The sequence below is a fragment of the Pezoporus occidentalis genome, unplaced genomic scaffold (assembly GCF_034315485.1).
Source record: "Pezoporus occidentalis ecotype Australia unplaced genomic scaffold, CSIRO_AGI_Poc_V1 ctg147, whole genome shotgun sequence".
Lineage (NCBI taxonomy): Eukaryota > Metazoa > Chordata > Aves > Psittaciformes > Psittacidae > Pezoporus > Pezoporus occidentalis.
The window spans coordinates 35,210-58,608 of NW_026913284.1; the positions used below are offsets into that span (position 1 = coordinate 35,210).

Consider the following 23,399-nt stretch of genomic DNA (forward strand, 5'->3'; position numbering starts at 1 on the left):
GCTGGGACGCACGCGCAGCGGCTGGGCGGGGCTGGTGGGCGGTGTGGAAGGTGGAAGGTCGGGTGTGGGTGTTGCGGCGGTCGGTGAGGAGTGGTTTTGGTTCCGTGTGGAGTCGGTGTTGGGTGGGAGGTAGAGACAGCTGTGGTTTTTCTTGGTGGGAGGCTTTGTGCCAGGTGCAGTTCTGGAAGTGGAGCTTGATGGCCCGGTGGAGCCGCTGAATGAGCAGTTGCCGGAAGCTCAGCGGGGCTGCGGAGGCTTGAAGGAGTCTGTGAGGGTGAACCGCACGGGGCGGGCGGGCGGGGAGGGTATGTTGGCCTCGTCTTACAAAAACGGCCTCGTTCACACCTTTTCTGTCGGAAAAGGTTTTGACTTCTGTGCTCGGGGTTACTGCCGACTCTTTTTTACTGTGGTCGGCGGTTTTTTTGATTGGATCTGTTTCTCTCCCCTGTGCCATGCCTGCTGCATCTGTCTTGTAGCACTGTCCTGTTCACGTCTTGTGTTCAGAACGTGTATAGATGAAAGGACATGTTCACTTCTTTAGAGTGGAAGGCAGGTTGCGGTTAAAGGAGAGGTGATTGGTGAACTAGCACTGGATCACTGATGTTAATGTGCAGTCTCTGTTACTAGTTTTCATTTTCAGGCTGGCCTTTAAGTCGTTTATGAAACTCCTTCAAGTGTTTGTCTTTTGAAGGAACGTAAGTAGTTGATAGTTTACAGTGTATTAAGGTACAAATGCTGTGAAATAACAGCCTTTTTGGATTTCATATTTGCTTATTTATATGAGAGAGAAGCTGTCAGTGTTAAATTTTAGAGTAGACGTTCCTTGCCGCATAATTTATAAGCCTGATTATCTATGACAGAGCTGCAGTTTAGTCTGAAGTTGTTGTGCTGGTAGTAGAGAAACAGGACTTCTGTTTGTCAAGATAGTAAACTTTTAACATTTCTAAATCTGGAGTAATACAGATTTTGGGGTTTGTGGGGGGTTCTTTTTGGTTTGGGGTTTGGGTTGGTTTGTTTGTTTGGTTTTGAGTTAATATGCTGGAGGGGAAAACTCGACTGTAATTCCTGAGTATACTTTAGTGTCTTATTGCTTCTTTTGCTCCTTTATTGCACACTTTAAAGCAATGTTTGTATAACTTTGTTTGCTCTGCTGAATTGAATGTACTCTTTTTTTTCTGCTATATGTGTTGCAACTTGTTTTTTCAATGCAGGCACTTCAAACAAATGGACCCTTATGAGAAATAAAATGAAAAGTCATCAGACAAAATTATTAAAATAACTTTCTTAATGCCAGATTTTGTCCATCTTTTTGTTCACACTGCTCTAAATTACAAACTAGAAAAATACATTGCAAATATGAGTTCCATATGTGTTCTGTTTTGCTGGGAATCCTCACTTTCTGTTTTTTTTCCTCATCGTGTAAGAAATGTTTCATGACTGATTTCACTAAATTGGTGGAATGATTAACTAGGTCTCAATGCTGAGAGTTCTGGTTAGAAAGAAGGTAATTTTTTTTTTTTATATGCATAAGAATGAAATAGTCCGATGTCCTTTTAAAAAAAAAAGTAACAGCCTCTCCCAAAACTCAATTTGAAGATGAAAGATTGTGGTATAGTTCTGTATAAAGTCGCTAGTCTTAACTAAATCAGTTTGATGTGCACAGGAAAACAATTCTTCAGTACTTGATGGTGCTTTCAGTGAGGATTATTAGCATAACCAAACAACCGTGCATACAGTAAGTGTTCTGCGAGAGCAGTCATGTCTGATCTCTTTGCTGAAGTGCTGTGTGAACGTTCCTGTGCAGTTTGTTTTGAGAGAAATATTTTGACAGCTGTACTTCGGTATTTTATCACATGGCTTTTTGCAGTACTGTTCTGTGATGTAGCAGTTGGCTCACAAGCACTCTGAAGTGTTCAGTATAGTGGAGTGGGCCACAGGGTCCCTTTTCTGCTTTTAGAGAAAAGTGTGATGTAAGAAAATGAACTTAACTGCTTCTGTGAAAAAGCTTCTGTGTAACTGCATGGCAAAAAAAAAACCCAAAACAGTTATTGAATTTGCTAAGAATAATTTAGAAAATTAAATTGGCATTGCATCTTTTAATTATTTGGGTAGCTATTGAGTTCTCTAAAGCATTTGTTTCTTAGAGATAACTATGATGATTTGCATGCTTACCACAACCCAATTGTGGAAAAGTTTATTGTGAAAACCAATGAATAGGAGTACAAGAGGTTTTCTTAATTTATTTTTTTTGTTTCTATTTTTGAATGTAGAACTTATTTACAGTCTGAGAGTAGTAAAATGCAGGTTTGTGAGTGTTATGAAAGCTACTCATATTTTAGCCATTGACATAGCCATCAGTGCTTCACAGCAGTATTTTCAAAAGTTTATGCAAGGATGGTACATTGCTCCTTTTTCACTTCCAGAAGTGGACAAAAGGAAAAACATTCTGTGTTATCAATAAAGAAAACATATATCCTGTAGTCCTAACATGTTTTAATCTGAGGGAAAGCCAAAGACAGTGTAATTTACAGTTGTTCAAAATCATACTGTGGAATCGTAAGGTGCTCATTATGAGACAGCCATAAACTCTTGAAATTAATGTAACACTTCATCTTTGAAGAATAGCTGAATTCTTGCACTTAATGATAAAGTATGCATTCTGAAACCTAACACTTGAAATGGTAACATATCAGTTGTTTAGTGTCCTCTTAAGGCTTGCCAATTAGATCCTTCTAAGCAAGGTGCAATGTAGCGAATGCAAATCACTTCATTGCCTAATAAGTTACGAAGCCAACATCAGAGGAGAAAGTTTTAGACCTACAGTAAGATTTAAGTAAACTAATTTTTACAGCCCTGGAATAAGAAGGTTGATACATTTGGTCTGGTTTGTTATTTCTGACAAAGAAGACTCTTTGTTTTCTTGTTTCTGTCTCTTTCAAATATTTTGCGTAGATACCTCCAGAGGTTGTCACATCAAGTTAGAGAACGCATAACAGGCAAACAGGTAATTAGCAGTTATTCAGCCACTGCAAACAAGGAAAAGCAGACAGTAATCAGAACTCCTCAGCTCCACAGTTTAAGTGGAACGTCAATGCACTGATTGATGTCAGGGACTTCATTTTCTTCTCCTAGTGATGTGTATTATATACATAGCAAACATATAACGCATCTCTATAACACTAATTAGCCATAAAGGATAAAGACGGGGGGTGGGGGTGGGGGAGGGCCAGAAAGACAGTTATAAAAAAGTGCTTTGTTAATGTTACCTTTTAATATAGTATAACTGACTGTTGCTGTATTGAAAGGCAAAAATACTTCATTCTCATTTCTCAGGTAATGAAGATGCTGTGATTCTTGTATGTAGTTTTGGAATGCCTTATTTTGTGTCAGTATGAATGGCAGGAGTTACATAAACAGTACAAATAACCAGTGATACACTCTAATAGTTATGCAGTTGTAAAACATCTGGAGGGAAAAAAAAAAAATCTGGTAGTAGTCTTATAATTTAAAGTTGGCTTTAAATATTATTTACTAAATAATGTTGCTCAACTCTCAACAGAGTGCATTTATTAATGTTAACACAAGCATCCTCTAAGGAACTGAAGTTAAAAAATATATTTTGTAAGAAAATATGCTTTGGACCATTTTAAAGTTACTTTTTTCTTCAAAATTAAGGTCATTGGAGTCTTGTTTGAACAAGCTTCATTTAAACATTAATACGAAATTTTCTGTTTCTTTTGAATTTGAGTCATTTTGGTTAGAGTAATCTGTGTTTGTAAATTTGTAAAATTGCATTATTTTAGACAAGAATGGTTTTAGTCTAAACTTTGAAGAGCTGATTACTGTCTGATTTTGGAGAAATGGTTGCTGAATTCTGTTGTGTTGAATTATTTTAGGTTTGTTTCATAAATGCCTGCAGTGGGGGGTGAGGAAAACATTTTTTTCAGTATCAGTCTTTTTATATCTCAGGTTGCTCAACTGAATTGATTTACATTAATATTAAAAGTTATAACAGGAACAGGCTTATGCTTTTTGTAGGTATGATGTGCACTCCCTGCATAGTGCAGCTTTGTTATTAAAAAATACCTTGTGCGAGTGTACATGGCTTGAAGAATATGCATTCCTTTTGGTTTGTTACTTTTAACAGTTAAAACTGTTCTTTCGTCAGTTTTGTTCCGGTATCTGTAGATACAGATAGTTTTGAGATTTTATACTTTATTTGTTTCACAAAAGAAGTAAAAGGTGCTTGTCTATGCAGTAAGTCTTTTTGTTTGTAAGTCAAAAGGGATTCTTAGGTTCAAGTCAAGTTCTGATTATCAGTCAACCCTATTTAGACAGTTTTCTGGTAGTAGCACTAAATGTACTTTGAAATTATAGTGCATTCCCAAAGCTAGAGCTTGTCTTTGCTGTTACTTGAGTGTACTGTCCAATAGCAGCATGGGTTAAAAAGAATGTGTCCTTCACAGCTAATGCCAAATTCTTTTCCAACTAGATGTTTCAAAATAGACTATCTCCGTAGTCAAAGAAGTGCAAGTAATGCTGATTTAAAAAACAGCTCATCATCCTCCTCACTTAAGCCAATTTATTTTTGGTTTTGTTGTCCTTGAAACTTCACTGGGTGGTGCTGATTTGTTTGCTTAATTATTCCCATGTGCTCCTGCACAGTACTCTGAGTTGTCATAAGTGGATGACAGCCAGAATGGTTGTCAGTACTAGAAGCATGTTCTGAAAATTTAGATCATGATTTACAGTGAAACAGCTGTTGTTGGTTCTCATTATTTATTAATATTTTTCAACATCTACTTGATACTTTATTATTTAATGTGGATCTTGAAAAAAGTACATTAAATATTTTAAGCAAATACTTTGAGTTTGTTCTTTGCTCCGTTTCTTCACTCCTGTCCTACACTAAGTGTTTTTGTACAGCAGTTTTGAGATGCCTAATTTGTGAAACTTACAAATATGCTTTCCATGTACTGCTTTTGATGCTTTTCATATTGGATTATTCCTCTTGGCTTTCAGTACAAAGTGATAATTCATACTTGTTCCTTTTTTTTTTTTTTTTTTTTTTAGTATAACTTCACTTTTTTGATCTCCTGTATGATTACTAAACATCAGATTTGCCTTTACGTTTTTAAGTGAATAACTCTTTGAAGTTGTGGACACTTCATTCTTTTTTAATCAAAGAAGAGTCTTTGAGATGTAAATGAAAACTGAAAAGTACAAAATTCTGTTTATAGCATTGCAGGTAGAAGTCTGTAATAGCTCTTGTTTCACTTTTGAATGTAAGTAGTGTGGATTTGTATTAGTCTAGCTGACGAGAGCAGATTCCCTTTGGAAAAGGGAAAACTTGCATCCAGTGATTTGGCTTGGATTTTTTCAAAGAAATATTTGTGCATTTTGGGGGGATGTTTGAATGCAGTTTCATGTTGTTAGATTGAAGAAAAATCAAGTACAGCTGTGCTGTAAATCAAATATCTTGAAAAGGTAACTGACATCCAGGAAACAATTAAAACAGCCCTCTGAGCAATAACTATGTTCCATTTTTAATGGTACAGTGTGATGCTACCTAATACTGCTGATAAATGTGATGTTAAATACTGGTTTGAATGTGATAGGTTCTTTACACCATTTTGCTGATTATCAATCTCTCTTCCAGTATTATGAGCCAAGAAAAGCGCTGGTCTCGATTTGGAAACGCCTTTCCCCACCCCTCTGAAACACAAATTTAAGTTGTAACCACCAGAGGGAGCAAATTGCACGATAAGGACTTTTCACTACAAATGTCTTTGGTTGTCAAGACTCGTAGGCTAGGAGCTAGCCCGTGACCTGTTCACGCTCCTCATTTTTGCGTCAGAAAATAATCCATTTGGAAGGTAACGATGTTAAATTTCAAATATCAGGAACATCGGACATTTTAGTTTATATATATGTAATTATTAAGTTTTATGTTATTGCATTCACATTCATTTATAAAAATGTATTAGCAGTTGGTCAAACATTAAGCATGTAGGAAAAAATTAAATGGGGTTTACATTTTAATTAAAACATTGAAAGCTTTTCCTGGTTTGTCTTTCATAGGTTACTGAAGACATTGAGTATATTGGTAGGCAACAAATAGAAGAACTTGTAAATCAGAACCTACAGGAAGGTAGTACAATAAAAATACTTATTTACATATTTCCTGCTATTGTGCAGCGAAACTTTACCAGTCAGCTAGAAGTCTGTTAACTTTTATTTTTACATGCTTACACTGAATAGTCCCATTGAACGTGGTGGCTATTCCCATGGTTTAAGGTAGAGGTTTCTGAATTTAGTTCTTCATATTCACTCATCAGCAGTCTTCCTAGCTCCAGATGGTGTATGAGTCCTTATTGCTGAGCAAACTATGAGCATTGAGAAATAAGTTAAAACTATCTCAAAGATGGAAAACTCTTCAAAAATGAAAGAGGAGGATAGCAAAATTAATTTAAAGCTATGCTCTTGTATAAGGAATTACAGTTGAATGTAATGCTGACCTGGTATGGAGATGGCTTAAAGAGGAAAGAACTTGATGAATGTCTAGAAAATCATTCATTGAATGCAGAAGATGAACAGTGCTCAACTGTTCCCTTTCTCTTAAAACAGAAAGGTTAGACAGGCATTGTCAGATGAACTGTCCAGGCCAAGTTAGTACCAAACAGAAGGAGAAAGTCCTTCCCAGAGTTAGAAGACCATATTGCAGAACACTGTTAGGGTTAAAAAATTTGTACAGGTTCAAAAAGGGACTGGATAAACTAATAGATATTTGTTTTGAACTACAGATAAAGATACTAACTTATAACAGGTATGCAAGACACGGACTACCTAATGCTGAAAGAATACTTCAAGTACATACTTGCTCTGGAGATGTATTTGGAGATTGAATAGTGCTTAGATAGACCTGTAGTCTTACCCATTATGGTTTTTATGATTTGCAGCTACTCTACCCGCTAATGCTGTGTCATAAGACACAAATGGCACTGCTATTAACTGGAAAATCTGATCTTGCATACATGATGTGCATTTAGAGTAGATTTCTGTACATCACTGTATACTTAATGATACCACTCTGACTGTAACATCTGGAAGAACAAGTTTCCCTTACGATCTATAAATATTTATTTTACTGAGATAAGTAAGGAAACTTGTATATGTGTATAGGTGGACTGTTAAATACACAATAGAAAAAATGTCTATGAATGGTTACTCACTTGAATTGTGTCAGTAGTTGAAGTAAGTTTGTGGAACTTACTAAGACAGCTAGATGTCGTAGACCTGCTGTAGCTTCATGTAGCTTCATTGTGACCCCATTTTAGTTTCTACAAGAGCGTGTTCACACACAATCTCTGTTTTCACAATTCCTCTACTTTTAGAGCAAGTCAAGGATTACAGTGCCACCTATAGCAACTGTGTGCTTTTAACCAGGTCAAGTTATATACAGATACTTGCCAAGTATCCCCCCTGAAAGCTGAGACCAGTAATAAACAGAAAAGCTTTTAAAAAATTTCATTACTTCTTTACTTCTAGGCTTCTGCTTGTAAATTCAGTCTTCAGCAATTTCCAGTTGGCTTTCTTCCCCACTGCTCAGAGACTCTTCATCCATCCTGCAGCTATTTGTTTTTGTTTCCTGACTAAACCTCTTCCTCTCACTTCCTCTCTAGCTCCTGTGGATTCTAAACCACATGGTTGAGTACAGAATAACTGGAAATGAACTCCCCAGTTTAGGATTTATGCCTTATTTTTTATGTATTTGTAAACAGGACTATTACAATTTACTTTCTTGTCCTTTTTTCTGTATCTTTACTTTCTCTGGAATTAAATTGTGGTAGTATACAAACTAATTATCTAACGTAAGGGCTCTTGGGTAGTCCAAGCTCCTTCAGAGCAGCACTTATTCTTGAGTTGGTGTGTACTTTATTGTTATCACATACTACAGGATGGAGAATCTTTATAAATCATATGGATTAACAAATAATTTAAGAAACTGCTGGTTTAGGTACTCTTTAAAGTCAATGTACAGTATCATGTTGTAGTTTAACAAGAAGGAAGTAAATCCCCGTGTAAGTTAGCTTTAGCTGTAACTTATATATCAGAAGGGGTTAATTTGTCCAAATTATGAATTAATAGCAAAAGGAGTGTTTGGATCCATTCTAGAAACATCATAAAGTGTGTGGCTTATGTGATTCTGATTCTGTGATTAGACAAATTTGTGGGCAAAACAAAATATGATGGCAAAACATTCCTGTACTTTCTTGTAATTGTTAGTTTGTTCTGCCCTTTTTCTACCACAACAGACATGAACAGAGGAGAAGAAACAAAGTTCAGAAACTGTGTTTTATAAAAAGCCCAAACAAACAAACAAAACAAAACCAAAAACCAAAAATGGAAGGCAAGTCTTCATCAGTGTCTTCTTTACAGTGAGTTTGTGAAGTGATACGTGATACTCATCAGATACTCAGTATTTGGCTACCAGATTGATCTGAATCTGAAGATACAGTTATCTAATCTACTTTCATTATTGGTATCTTGGCCATGCACGGTTCTAACTCTCTTCAAGGTTCAGAAAAGTGCTTTTGTTTGTAGGGAGGCTGACATCAATCCTGAAGCATTGAAAACAAGAGAGATTTTATCAATAACTGGATGACAGGAGTGTGATTAGTTCCACTGATGCAAACCTTACTTAAAAAAAAAAACAAACAACCCTAAATTACAAACCTGGTTGATAAAGTTCATTAAATGTTTTTAAGACTACGAATGTGTTATTAAGAGATCATAGTTTGGTAAAAATTATCATGTATCAGTAGTCATAAATCATACATTAAATTTACTCAGATTTTGATAAAAATTAGTCCTTAAAATAACTGTCACTAAATGGATAGATTGTTATCACACAGAAACACTCTTAGTGAAATTAATAAGCCTGAATATTTTAAAGTAATTTGAAATTTCAGTATTTCTTTTTTTTCCCTCAGTTATCTGAAAGTAAGCTAAAATCATTAGTGAGAAAAATCTGCTGGGTAATGGCATTCATACATAATGGTGCAGATCTTTTCATAACTTTGTTATGAAAATGTACATTTGCAGACATTAAAAACTCATGCTTAAAAAAGGAGGGGTATATATCTGCAAAATATAACTGTGTTCTAGCCAGTGACTTTGAAAAGAGTTTAGAGGTCAAATAACTGTAATGCCAGAGTAAAAATGGCTAATGCTGTATGGGTACACCTTTCTGCTCTTTTGCACTGAAACAGTTCAGTGGCTACACTTTTGTAAGTGTCCAATGGAATCACAGTAAGCGATCCAAATCACTTCAGTTTTGGATTGTTTCGTAGCCTGAAAAACTTGGATTCATTTCTAAGGTGTGTGGAATCTTTGAATTACCTCTTACAAACTTATGAGCCATACAGAAAAACAGCACCCCACTTCCCCTGCTGCCCATTTCCCCTTTTCTCTCCCATTATGAGAGAGACACGCCATTTGAGAACCTGTCAGAATAATGTGTACAATTCTAGTTGCCTGTGTTCAAGAAAGGTTTGCACAGAAGAGAACTGGTGCACCAGAATGCATGGAATTGCTGGTTGTGAGAACAGACATCTCTTCTGAGCAGAAACTAAGAGCAGGGAACAGTTGTGGTCAAGAGGGATTTACTGAGGAGGTTGAAGGTGGCTGCAACTTCCCCTTCCCACCTTTAGCATTGCTTGTTGAAGGACATGCTCCTAGACACGTGATGGGGGAACAGCTATGCAGCTCTTCCATAGTTGCTTTATTTAAGTGAAGCAGGAAGAAAAACCCAGACAAGGAGAGACTGATTTAGATTAAAAGGCAGCATTTGTGCAAGAACAAATGTCCGTGAACATGTTCCAAGTTCATACACATGACTTGTCAGCTTTAAACCTTGTCAGAGCAAGGTTTTAGAGCAATTTGATGAAAGGGTTTGTATGATATACTTGCTTATGATAATAAGGTATTGGACTTAATGTCCTGGGGATCTCCTGAAGCACAAGGTTTTGATGAAAGCTTGCATCTATGAGAAGTTGTTTCAAATTTTTTATAACTGATTACAATCAAAGTTTATTCCCTTGCCTCTTAGAATTCTGTAGGAGTCTGTTTGTTAAGGCTCTGCTTTTTCCTCTATGGATTCTTACGGAGACCTGTAAGGATTGTGGAAATTGCTAATTTATTTTTCTTGAAGTTTTTAAGAAAACTATTGGAAGTGAAAGGAACATGCTCTGTAGTAGAAGTGTTCAAGTCCATGACTGTACCATTTTTGTAGTAACTTTTGTTACAGCTATAATAGGCAATAGCTTAAAAGAAGCAGATAAAGTCTGGGTTGGGTTCTGAATGCCACTCTCCTTATCCTGAAAGAACACATGGGGGAAGATGCCTTTCCCCCCCCCCCCCCCCCCCCCAAAGTCCTCTAAACTCTGACAGGCTGCCAATGCTGAGCTCTATCTGTTCTTAAGTATTTGTTAATTATGTGGGTTTTGGAGGTTTTAGAAAATCAAGTTTTCCCCCTCCATTAACTGGAAATTCAAGAAAGCATCCTCCTTCAAGAAAATACTTAAGCACATGCTTATTCACCATTCAGATGTTAAAATGCAGGTGAATCGCTATGCCTGTGAGATAGTCAACTGTAGATCTTGCTTGAAAGCCATGTAGTTGCTATGTTCAATTAAAATGAAGTTTTGCTTCATTTGGAGGGGAAAGAGAGCAACCTTTCACATACATTTTTATAAAATACATACATATACACACAGAATTTTATTGAATGGCTTTTTGTCTTCTGTCAGCTAATTTTGACCTAGATGTACTTTTCTTTGTAGATTAAAAAGAGAAACTACATCCTTTGGTGTCAGGCAAACTCATGCATGCTTTATCAGGGGCAGCTGATGAAGGAAGTGCTTTCCTGTAGCACCTGTTTCTCAGCTGATAAATTCTTCTTGATGCAGGTGGTAACAAGTTGTATATTTTTAAGGTTTGTCAGGATTCTCATCTGTTAGGATTTTAAGTTCAGAACTGTGGGAAATGGTTCTATGATGGTTTAGGGTTTCTTAGTGCATCTTAGTTGATGGTTCTTTTAATAGCTATAATGTTAAATCAGATAACTTGATTAATCTGTCAGAATTGGAAATGTGTTCTAAAAAGGGTATAGGTTATTAAAAATTTCTGATGCAATAAACATTTACTCCTTTAAATGTTCTGCAATTAATGCTAGATGGTTTTATTTTAATGTGCCAGGAAATATAAGTACAGAAATAGCTACTGGAATTTGATGGCTCACTAACACACAAACTTACTGAATGGGTTAAAGCAGTTGAGCTTGATCCCAAATATTGTGAGTATCTGTCTATGATGGTATTCATGTATGATGGAATTGATTACGTTAATGTTTAGCAGATTCTGATAGCACATTTTGACATGTTTTCTAAAAAAATATGTATTGTCTGCACTGTGTTAGGAAACTGGGTACTTGTAGATACTATTAATATTTTTCATGCAAGTTCTTTTGGCCACATGATTACAAATAGTGAAGACTGAGTTAAGGCTAATTATGTTTTTTAAAAGTTTAATAGATGAAATAATGGGAAGAAAATTAAGTAGTTATAGTTATTTAAAAGCCCAGTGCAGAACTGTTGCCTGAGATTAGGATTTGTACCAGAATAATAAAACCAAATAGAGAAACTTGTATCTTTTGCTGCAGTTATGTGAAGATCACTTCTGTAACTGGAATAAAGGACTTGTCTTTTCCAAGATGCATAGAAATCTTGTCCATACTCAGTAACTCTGGCATGTTCTGGACACATTAGGGTTATTGCATGTGCCTAGATTAAGGCTAGAGAATTCAGGCTGTAATTCTGATGTGTGGGTTGTGTGTTGAATTTATGCTGCATATCCTGTATGGCTCATCTACTTGTGCTCCATACATCTGGCCCATCTACTAACTTTAACAGGGATAGTAGGTATCTGATAATCCAGTGAAAAGAGAAAAATTAAGTGAAATGATTTTGCAGAAAAAAACTTTAATTTACTGTACTAGAAAATGGCAGATGGTAATTTCTAAGATTATTTTATTTATGCAGAGAAAAAATATTTATGGATGTTTTAAAGTACAACAGAGGAAGGAGGATGAGCAATAACATAATTATTTTACTTCCAAAAATTCACTCCAGTAAAAAAATACGGATTTGTTTACAGCCAAAAGATACTGCAGTTTTGGCCTGATAAGTAGTTTCTTCTCAAATAAGCCACAAACTAGGTTAATCTGTTGGTGCTAGTCAGAAAGATTTATTGTCAGAGCCTTGAGGAAATTTATGCAAAGACCATAAAGGTTAAGAAAAAAAAGAAAAAAAAGTTTTTTTTGAAACCAGCCTTGCTCTTGCATTCTCTCTCAGCATGCAGGATCCAAGGAACCAACCATTCCAAAATACTTTTGACTTGAACAGCTGCAAGAAGAATTTAACTGTTACTGAAGAAGGTATTAGCAGTATAAATGCTTCCAGCTGTTGCAGTTTACAACTTTAAGTAGTTTAACTTCTCTTATTTTGAAGTAGCTCTGTTTATAGAGGGATACCACATTAAATATTTCAGGAATTTAGTATTTAGTCTTTGTTTTAACTTATATGTGACAAATTATACTGACTTTAATCTCTGACTTTTTTTATCTTTTCTGAATTCAGTTTTCCTGTTCTTTTATATGTTTATATAGCAAGGAATTTAGTTCACTATCAACTTAGGTGCTACCTTCTTTATTTCCTACTTTGAAGAGATTTGGATAAACTGAAATTAGAAGCATCTTACGTATATTAGTTAACAGTACAAATTATGTGATCCAAATCCAATGAGAAATTTATTATAACTTGCAAAATTCTACTCACAGGTATTAAGGCTAGATACTGTAATACTTTAAACAAAATAAACCATTTCCCCCTTAGGTGTCCTTAAAGCGAAGCTCTGGGGAAAAAATTTACAATGTAATTGAAAAGTAACATTTTTATTAGATACTGCATCTACCATGCTGATTTTTGTAGACTAGAAGACTTCTCATGCATTCCTTATGGACAGGACTGTATATCCCATGAGACACTGTGAGCCCTTGTGCTGAGCTGCCACAGTTTATCATGACAGATGACGCAAGGGTTAGCAAAGGCAGTGGCACTGAAGAAGTATGGACATCGTTCCATTTAAACTGTTTCTGGTTTGGGGAAAAAACTGTGTTTTCTTTAAATGTTGAACTTTTCAGTTGCAATTAGAAATTTATGAAGAAACCTGACATTTCTCTGAAATAATTTTGTTGTTGAAATTCTGGCTTGACTTTCTTCAACAAACCAACTGATAGGAACTTCTGTCTTTTCCTTCATTAAGAAGCCTTATAGCTCCTCTTTCAGTTAGTCCTTTAAAGAATTTGATATCATGATGAAATGTTGCACCCCTAGAAGAGTTGCCCTAAAAATTAGTTATTCAGAATGTTTTATTTCTGTCATGTGCATCCAGTTTAAATTTATCAACATTCAACTTCCTGGAATTGTTTCTTGGTATGCCTGTATCTCCTTCTTTAGGACTACATACTAAATATGTTCCTGTTATGCAGATAGTGATAGGCTATCAGTAACACTGCCTGTATTTATAATGTTAAATTGACTTCAGCCTGTCTAGAATGAAAATTTTCTTGTCAGTTTTTATTACAACTCTTCTAAAGCTTTCTATCTAAATTAATAAGGTTTTTTAAAATAATTTTTTTTCATAGCACTCTGTCTTTATGCCAAAATTAGCAATGAAATTATTGATTCTTAAATGCTTTCATGTAGAGGATGAGTTTATTCTGTGAGTTATTAGCTTTTGAGGTCTATTTTGTAAAGATTTTTCTGTAGTTCCCTGCCAGTTTTTGTGTTTTTCTTTATTATTGCTGTAGGGTTGGAAAAAATTGTGTAGGTTCCTAAATCATACAATGAACTCAGACAGAAATAAGGCCTGTGATAACAAGTGATATAAACAACTGACACAAATATTGATAATGAAGTGTAAACAACTGACATAAAATATATTGATAATACGAGGTACCTGTTTCTCAATTCTCAAAGCCTTTGTAGCATGGTGACCTTTTGAAAAATCATTTCCTGAGTAATTTTTTCCAGTTATTATCATTATAGGCATTATGAAATTATTTTAGACTACTCTTGTAAGCATATGTACCCACATAGGTGCTGCACTATCAGTGACAGTTGTGCACAGGGCTTTTCATTGGGTGCTTACTTGAGTAGATGTAGATTTAAAATACTCTAATAATTCCAAAGAAATGCATGATTGCACATGCAGATGCCAGAAGCAGCAGCTAGCTGAGTCACCTACTCATTTGTTGAATATCTTATGAGTAAACTGCCAGGTAAAAGAGGTAGCTGAAATGTTTCAGTAGGTGGCAGAAAAACACTAGTGTTGCAATGAAGAAAAATGTTGCTTTACCTATGTAACCAGAACCTGACATCTCTGCCTTTGTATTTTAGTTTTGATCTTCTTTCTCTTTGAGCTGTAGATCCCTTGTCCAGACTTACATCTTGATGTTTTTCTGTCTTGACAACAACCTTTTCCTCTACTGCTGTATTACTGTTCTCCAGTTAGTTCAAAATCTGCCATCAGAGGAAACTTTTCAAGTGCTTTGATGCAAAGTAGACAGCTTCTCTTTCCTGGTGCTCAGAGAAGATTTATAGCTGGTGAAATGCGGAAGTGTTGACACCACATGTGAGAACCCTTCATGTGGTACAGATGTTCCTCTCGGACACTGTGACTATAATTTGGAGGAGTTATTTTGCTGGTTTGTATGTTGGGTTTGTTTGTTTGTTTTGATGGTGTTTTTTTATTTATTTACTAGATGTCATTTTTGTATCAGTTTAAAAAGATGAACTCTGAGTTTAGGACTCTCGAGTCTTTGATCTGCAAAGCACCTTCTTGCATCCAACAGTGTTTATTAGTTCAAAGTGCAAAGCTGTATGAAGATGATGCATCTGACTTCCAAGGGCTTTGGAAATGATTCAACTGCATCAACATTGTGCTGCATTTTGAGCTGAGAAAACTGGCTAGATCCAAACTAGCATATGAGGAAGCAGTTTTGGTATCTATACCTGCAGCACTGTTAGTTGTTACTTTTTCTATCTGCCAACAAATAGTTTTAATTTTGTGTTTTCAATTCTATCATCTTTGCATTTTGATAGGACATGTTTTAAGTGTTGCAATGGCTACTCATATGAGAAAGAATTGTGTTGGCTAAGTTACAATTCTGTTCTCAGCTCCTCTGGAGAAATTGAAAGTAATACAAAATAAATAGAAAGTGATCCTATAGTGTTTACAAAAATCTGTAGGAGGTTTGGTTGTTATAAAAGCAGGGTGATGAGATTTTAAATTTTCAGAGTAATGATATTCTACAGTGTCCAGTAGTACATTGTAACAACTGCAGTGGGTATTTATTGTTTGTGAGTACTCTTTGTGTCTTTTTATGCCTTAGAGCTGATGTGAAAACAGACCTCCACTTTGTTACTGTGATTCCAAAATAGCCTTTTCCCAAAACTTTTTAAGGAAACACTTCTTTTGTCCATTTTGTGACAAAGGTGGGGTCATGTTTCTCTCATGCTGAGGAGAGCATGAAGGCCCGAAGGAGGAATTGAAATGAAGCTTGTCTGAGCAACACAAAGAGTTCAGCAAATAGAAGGTTCAGTCACAGTACTTGAACTATTCAAGCTCCAAGCTTCTTCATTCAGACATAGCTGATGTCTATCATGAGAATGTACACTATAGGAAGTTTGGGAGAAAAGAGTGAATTAAGGGGTATTTGGAATGTAGCTCTGTTTGCAGTAAAATATTTCATTGGCTTGTTTACAGATTCCTTTTATTTAAATTACCTTTGTTAATTTGAATAGGATCATGGAAAGTGAATTGCAGAATACTGGAGGTCTTGACATCATAGAACAGAATCGAGACTCTTAGGGACATTAAGTCCAACTGTAAAGCTAGCACTACCAAGTTAATTTAATTTTACAAGTTCCTTAGATTTTAATGTTTAAATGCACATTCGAAGATTTCTGTTCCATTTCTCTGAAACTAGAAGACTAGCAAAAGACTGTTTCCCAAGATGATTTGTTACAGGATGTGTCATCCTGGGCAGAGTCTGCTACTGTTCTTTTCTTGGTGTCCTTTTTCAGAATTTTGTGAGTAGAACCCTTTGAGGAAGATGTAAACAATTATTATTTCTTTTTATTTCATATGATATACTTTGAATCAATTGGATTTAGTACCTTAAATACCATCTCTTATACTATGATAAAGTGATTTTATGTAATACTGACCTATGCACAAAAATACATAGTTGTAGAGCATTTCATGTGACTATACTACAAAATTTACTTGGACACAGCTTCAATAAGGCACTTATTTCCTATAGAAGTGTGTGATGGACATAATTTTAAAGATAATACATTTTTAACTTGTTGCAACAACCAAACTTCAACTATCACCCACTGAAAATAGTTTAAAATAAAATTTAAATAATAGAAATTGAATATCAGGTTTTAAGAATTGCAAAATAGGATGGATTAGTGCCCTGGAGCACCCAATGCTATTTACCTACATGATTTTCTTCTGTAATTGGGCTTTGAAGTTACATATCAAAGTAATTGGCATGTTCTAGTTTATAGGATGCTAAAAAGAAAGAGTTCTTCAAAGAGCATGTATTTTAAAAAGAAATGTAAAGCACAATTTCCAAGCAGAAGAAATAATAATTTGTGGTTTCAACAATGAAGAAAGAGGAGTTTTAGTAATGAAATACATTAAAGGTGCTGAATCCGCCACAAGAGGTAGTGGATGTTTATTCTAACTTAAGTAAGTACGAGTTTATTTTTTAGCATCCAATTAAGAAAAACCCCAGAACTTGTGAAATTAGTCTTGACTCACGATTTAACACTGTAATTGATAACTTGTTGGTGCTGGCTATAGAAGGTAATCAGTAGAGTGTAATTTTTATCATAATTCCTGTAGATGGTTTTTAAATAAGGTGGATTGCGCTTCATTCACTACTATTTATTACGTGCATGCTTTATTTACATATATTTTATTTTTTGTAGTTCTTGTTTTCTTGACTTGTATCTTTAATACCTTATGGATCAAAAACACTGGATGAAAATTAGGTTGATATTTAGAGCACATAAGAAGTAAAAATTGTGTAATAAAGGTAAATGAGGTGGGAGATTACTGACACAATCTGGTTTAAGTTCATTTAAATTCTTGCAAAGTAATTATTTGCTTTACAGAGAGGGAAAAAAGTAAAATCCTTAATTGCTAGCTAAATGCACAGTGCATGATTTGCTCTGATAGTCAAACCTGTGTATGGAAATAAACATATAATGCAGTTCCTGGAGAGTTTTCAAGCTGAATTACGCAAATCCTAGCAACTCTTTCCTCAAAGAGCTCTGCAGAAAGTGCATGGGGCAGAGGAAGAAGGAGATTCTGTTAAAAAAAACAGTATTTTGTATCTAGGAGAGGAAGAGTGTTACAGAGAGGGGACAGAATTTCTGGCAAACAGCTTATTCCTTATGCATATAGTATTACATCAGTTTGATTGTGTGAAATAGGAACAACATGCAGGACTCTTGTGTAAATACTTTATGTATTTTGGGGAAAAAAAACATGGGTGTGTTTGGGAATGTCTGTTTTAAAAGCAATTCTTTAATTCAGTAAATGTTCATATTTTTACTTCTGTGCCTAAGAAAAGCATACAGCATATAAAGTGCTTAGCAGGATCAAATATACATCTGTTACAGCAAAAATGTATTAAAAAGTAATTTCTTTATTGTATCAAGTCTAGGAAAGTCCTCTGCTTTCTGCATTTAGTTGGATCTGCTAAGTGGAAGGTGCAAGAAATCCTGTCACAGACACTCATTGACTAATTTGCATTAAGAGATATTGCTTCCTTACCACCATTAGTATTTGGCTTAAACCTTGAATGATTTCATTAGCTACATAAATGCTTAATCTCTTCAAAATCCTGCTAAGCTCTTGCCCTCATTGAAAGCTGGGATAATTTGTTCTAGTTAATTCTGTATTTAAATACATGGCCTTTCAGTTCCACCTTTTTTTTCTTAATAACAGGGAGATGAAAAGAACACAAATTTTACCCTGTCTGTCCTATTATTTTGCTCTCCTCTGCTGTTTACTCTTTCTCGATTCTTCTTTAAGCAACACCACTTTCTTTTTCAGTTTGTCAGTGCAGTCACAGCAATTGCATGTGAGGTAAAATCAGATAGTTGTGGAAGTTGGTGCCTTTAATCACGTTTTCCCAACATACAGTACTATTTATGACACAGCTATAATTTGTGCTGTATTCTTTTTACATATGAAACACTTTGATCTATTCAGAGTTGTCCCTCACCCTGTCTCAAAGGAAAGAGAACAATTTGTAAAAGGCCACAAAAGAAAGCACTGCTTTAAAATCTGTGTTATACAGTCTTACTGCAAGTATGTAAGAAAATAGCCTTTTTGCTTTCTTTTCCTCTGGAAGCATACATCATTGCTGAATTGTGTAGATTATAGGGGGGAAAAGTGGGACTTGCCTAATGCTGAAAAAATTCTTTTGGAATCTCTTAATTGGGACTGTATTGCAAGGAAATATATTACAAACAGTTCAACACATTACCCCCGTAAGCATGTTGACTGTTCTGTCAATGGGGACAGTGTATGACCGTGGAGTTAAATCAATGGGGAGATAAGAATGTTTTCTTGTTAAATATAAACCAGTGCATGTACTAAAGTAAGCATCAACACAAATATATAAACAGGGAATGGCTTATGGAAACAAACAAAAGAGGCTACATTCTCAAAGTGAAGGTGGTGATGAAAGTGCTTCCAAGCTACTTTTGTATTCTCACAATCTAGCTGATGAAGGAAGTGGAAAAAATTCTTGATGTAGCCTTTGTGGTTTTTCCTAGGTGTAGTGCTGCATGTTTGCTACCTTTTTACCAGCTGGTTCTTCTAAGTCTTAGGAGACTTTACAGGACTTACAATGATCTCGGTATTGAGGGAGGATCCCTTTAGAGCACACAATCTGAACGTAGGTATGGAAGCCTGGTAACGACTGGTAGAGGAACATGTTTCCCAGTAGGATCTTACCCTGTTTTCACATCTGTCATTCAGCAGGCTTTTGGGTGCATATCTACACACCCATTCCTTCATCTCTCAATGAGGATAGTCTTCTAGGTATTCATAATCTCTGCTAGAAGGTTATGGAATATCCAAGTCCTTGGAGGTTGTCCTTATTGTCCCACAGTGAACAAGCACTAAGATAAGATATGAGCATGGACTTATGATGCAAGTCCAGAAGCATAGAACTGCTCTTCAAAATACAGGCACTTTCTCTGGAAAGTCAGTCTTTGTGGCATTACTGAACAATTTCGCCATCTGAAGATCTGCAGTGATGCCATCTGGAGTGCCATTTACCCTCCTGCAAAATCTACACATCTGAACATATTGCAACACTTAGCAAAACACGACGGCTGCCAGTGTTCTAAAAACAAACAAACCAACTACGAAAATCTGTAAGTAACAGTTGATAGGTGATTGGAATGCAGGCATGCATAGAGTTGACCTCTGTTCAAAAGGGTAAACCAGAACACCGTTTGGCAAAGTCTGTCACAACTTTATGCTGACGGTAGGTGGATTCACAGTTCGCCCACTTCTTGTGCTGTGGAGTCCCATTAATAAATCTGCAGGTCAAACTGAAAGGAGGGTAAGTCTTTGGGCTTCAGTGTTGGAACATCCATAGTCTGTGCCAGTGTGTCAATACACATACAATAATTTTCAGTTACTTCTATTGTCTGATTTTCTGTAAATTCCTGAGTAATGCTTTACATATCTTTATTTTCTTAATATTGATAAGGATACCTAGATACCTGAAGGTGCATAGAAAAAGGTGTTTAAGCAGAAAGTAATTCTTGGCAAGAGCTTGGTTACCAGATAAACTGATTGAGTCCATAAAAGGCATTGCACATGTACTAGAGCATCTTTTATATATGTTTTAACTATATGTTTTATCTAGGGAGTAGTTACTGATAAAGCTATGTAACACTAGAGTATTTCATTTGGAAGGGACCTACATCATCTAGATAAGGAATGAAAACTAGGAAATGAAGCTTTTTGGTTGCAAAACGCAGTGAGGTTATAGCACATCTTTTCAGTACCGCAAGAAATAAACATGTTGTTTCAGGAAGATTCTGGTATCTGAAGAATAAATTATAAATTGTCATTATAGTAGCTGAAAATCTAGTAGTTAATGGCTGACTAGCATGAAAAAAAACCCTGACTATATATAGCCTTAGAGTGGTCTTAGAAATGATGTATAGAATATGCATACTTTGAGCGCTTTAGTGGGTTATTCTGTGGAATTAGTTTTTTTCCTTCTGCTGTTTCAGGAGAGTAAATTCAAATGTTTAAAGAAAAGCAAGTATTTCTAAATAGCTTTGGAGTGTATACAGCAGCTAATAGGTGTGATGATTTAACTGACTTGCAGTGAGGAATATGAAATTATGTACTTAATCTTAGGTTTGCAGTTTTAACACCAGTATGTCTTCCTTAAGTCTCCATTCTTCTCTTGGTAGAACTGGCAGCAGAAGCCCACATCCTTTGCTGCACTGAAAATATTGAAATCTGTTTAATTATTCAGTTATAAGTTGGTTGGGGTTTTGGTTTTACTTAATGTTTAGTAGCAAATGCTTTCCTTTGCCAGAATGCATGTCTTGTTTATTGAAGTTATAGACATTTTTTTACGTAACATTACAGGGACAAAGCAAAATGTGTAATGTAAACTTCATGAAAGCATGCGCTTGTGCCACAACTTCTAAAATGTCATTGTAATGGGACTAAAAATGTGTGTATTTTGCCATTTTTGCTTTAGTTGGTGTTTTAGAAAAATTGCTGTTGACAACCCTGTAATAAAATAAGACTAACTGGGCACTCATGTTCAGTCAGATAAGGCCTTATCTACTCAAGAGACTTTGCTTCCTGTGAACATCCAGAATGTAGAGGTAATAATTTATTAAAGGAGGATGGCTACATTACTTTCTGGCTTGTATATTGTTAACAGCAGTATTACAGTTGAAGAAAGTCTATTTTTGGTGATGTGTCAATAACTAAAATGTTAACTTTAAATTTAATTTTTTAAGCTAAATTTACAATGCAGGAAGAATATAAATATCCTCATATTTAATGCAGATAATGAACCTGGGTCATGGGAAGCAGGGATGACAAGAAAAGCTTTATGTACAAACACAAAAAGCCTCAGACTTGCAATTTAAAATCTGAAGCAGAGACTTGTACTGAAATATTTAAGTGAAAAAGTAGCTGGCAGTCTTTGTACTTGTTAGAGACTCATCAAGGTCAGGGGTAGTTCTTATTCTGTAATTATAGTAAAAAAAGATAGATATAAAAAACTTGAGATTTCAAAGAGACAGTCTAGACAGACGTGGTATTTGCTGGCCTAAGGGTGAGGACAAAACTTTCCAGATCCAAAGTACAATGCAGTATATATGCCACCATTGTACAGGAACATTGTCCTTGTTCCTCAGGGGGACAGAGCAGAGCTTGCTCTCCTTCTAGGCCCTCTACAAGGGTTTTCACAAGGAGTTATTCCAAAATGGACGGCTGCAAGATAACAGATCTCAACTTCATTTTCTATTTTTTTTTTAGAGGAATTAAATTCTATGTAACCTACTGTAATTTTTGGAGCTCTATCCATAATTGCACAGCCTCATAACAAATGTGAAATGTGCACATTATGAGGAAGAACTAGAATTTATTTTAGTAAGGAGCAGCTATCAGAAACTGTAAGCAACTAAAACTACTGCTAGGATACATCACAATTTTATGTTGCTTTCAGCATGACTGAGTATTCACAACTATTGTAAATACCCTCAGTGGTTGCAGCTATTGACAAAAGGCTTGTCCCACATCTCCTAATGATTTCTACTATGATATTCCCAGTATCACTGGGGTTTTTTTTGGTTTTTAATGAGAACAAGATGAATTTGTGCCCCTGATCTTGAACTACTACAGTTCTTTTGTTCTTGATTTCTTTGTTACAGATGTGCACTAGACTTATTGTTGAAGTATACAATGTCTAGCATGTGCTGTGGGTGCAATTAGTTTTAAAGCCCCTTCCTGCATGATTTCCTTCCTGTTGGGTTTTGGGGGTTTTTTGTGTTTTGTTTTTAATTGTGAAGTCATGGTGTTCCTGAAGCTTATTATAGTGTCACAAAGGGTGTGGAGACACAAGAAAATCCTTACCTCTTCAGCCCATACCCAGGGATGATGCAAGACAGACTAGGGTCAGTTTACATGTTTTAACACACCCACCCCTGAAAGCATAACAGTCAAGACTTCTTACTCAAAACTAGTTTTATTTTAAAAAATAAGTCGAATGCATAGCACTCACAAAGATTCCATTGGTTGGACATTTTGCATTTAGGAGCACCATTCTTATTCATGCCATAAAAAACACATTTTGGTTCTAACAGTAAGAACAGCGTATTTTTAAATACGCTGATAAAGCCCTTTTAAATAATATATTGAAACTGTTCAGTGTACATTTTCTCTGTAGACATTATGCAGCTGTAGTGTCAGAAAAAACTTAGACTAAGTAATAAATTAAAAACAAACAGCATGTAGTGGATCTTTTTACAGTTGACCCAATGTCTTAAAATAGTCAAATAAAAAAATACCCCATTAAATGTAAATTTGCAGTATTAACTAACTGAATACACCCCCGCCCATTATAATTCCAGTGTTAAGTATTAGTTATATTTTTAAATATCAAATGCCTATGGGATAAATTTACTAATACTCAAAAAAAAAAAAAAAGCCTATACTGCTGTGCCACAAATAAAGATGACAAGTTAGCTGATTTAAAGATCTTACAGAAAAGATTGCTACAGGCATCTGCTGTTATTTCAAGTTGTGGTCTATTACAAGACTGTACATTCATAGCATCAGAGGTAGTTAAGAGCATTTAGGACTTGGATATAGCATTGCAACAAAATGAAACCCAGAGAAAGAAGTCCCTTTCCCTCTTAAATGGGCAACAATGCTGAATAAAAAACATGGCATCTTATGAGGTGGTAGGTCTCTACTGAACACTACTCTCAGACATGGGCAAATATTCATTAAAAGATGGAGAGAGGAGAGAAAAACAAAACCAAGAACACCACAACCAAACCAACTTGCACTTTATTTAAGAATTGACCCCACTATGCCTATTTCAAAGTTGATTCTGTAACATAAGGCAGAGGATCATCTCTTTCATTCACCCTCCTGACTTGCGCATACATGCTACAAAAGCCCACCACAAAAAT

General features: G+C 35.5%; 1 long non-coding RNA gene across 2 annotated transcripts; it reads left to right on the forward strand.

Annotated features, from left to right (window-relative positions):
* Nucleotides 1-422: 422 nt before the first annotated feature.
* On the forward strand, nt 423-12,616 carry LOC134159437 (uncharacterized). Of its 2 annotated transcripts, none has more exons than XR_009963152.1 (2): nt 423-553; nt 12,414-12,616. It is a non-coding gene; the product is annotated as an uncharacterized LOC134159437 (long non-coding RNA). The 2 variants fall into 2 exon arrangements; XR_009963151.1 differs by lacking the exon at nt 423-553 and adding an exon at nt 10,426-10,483.
* The last annotated feature ends 10,783 nt before the right edge of the window (nt 12,617-23,399 follow it).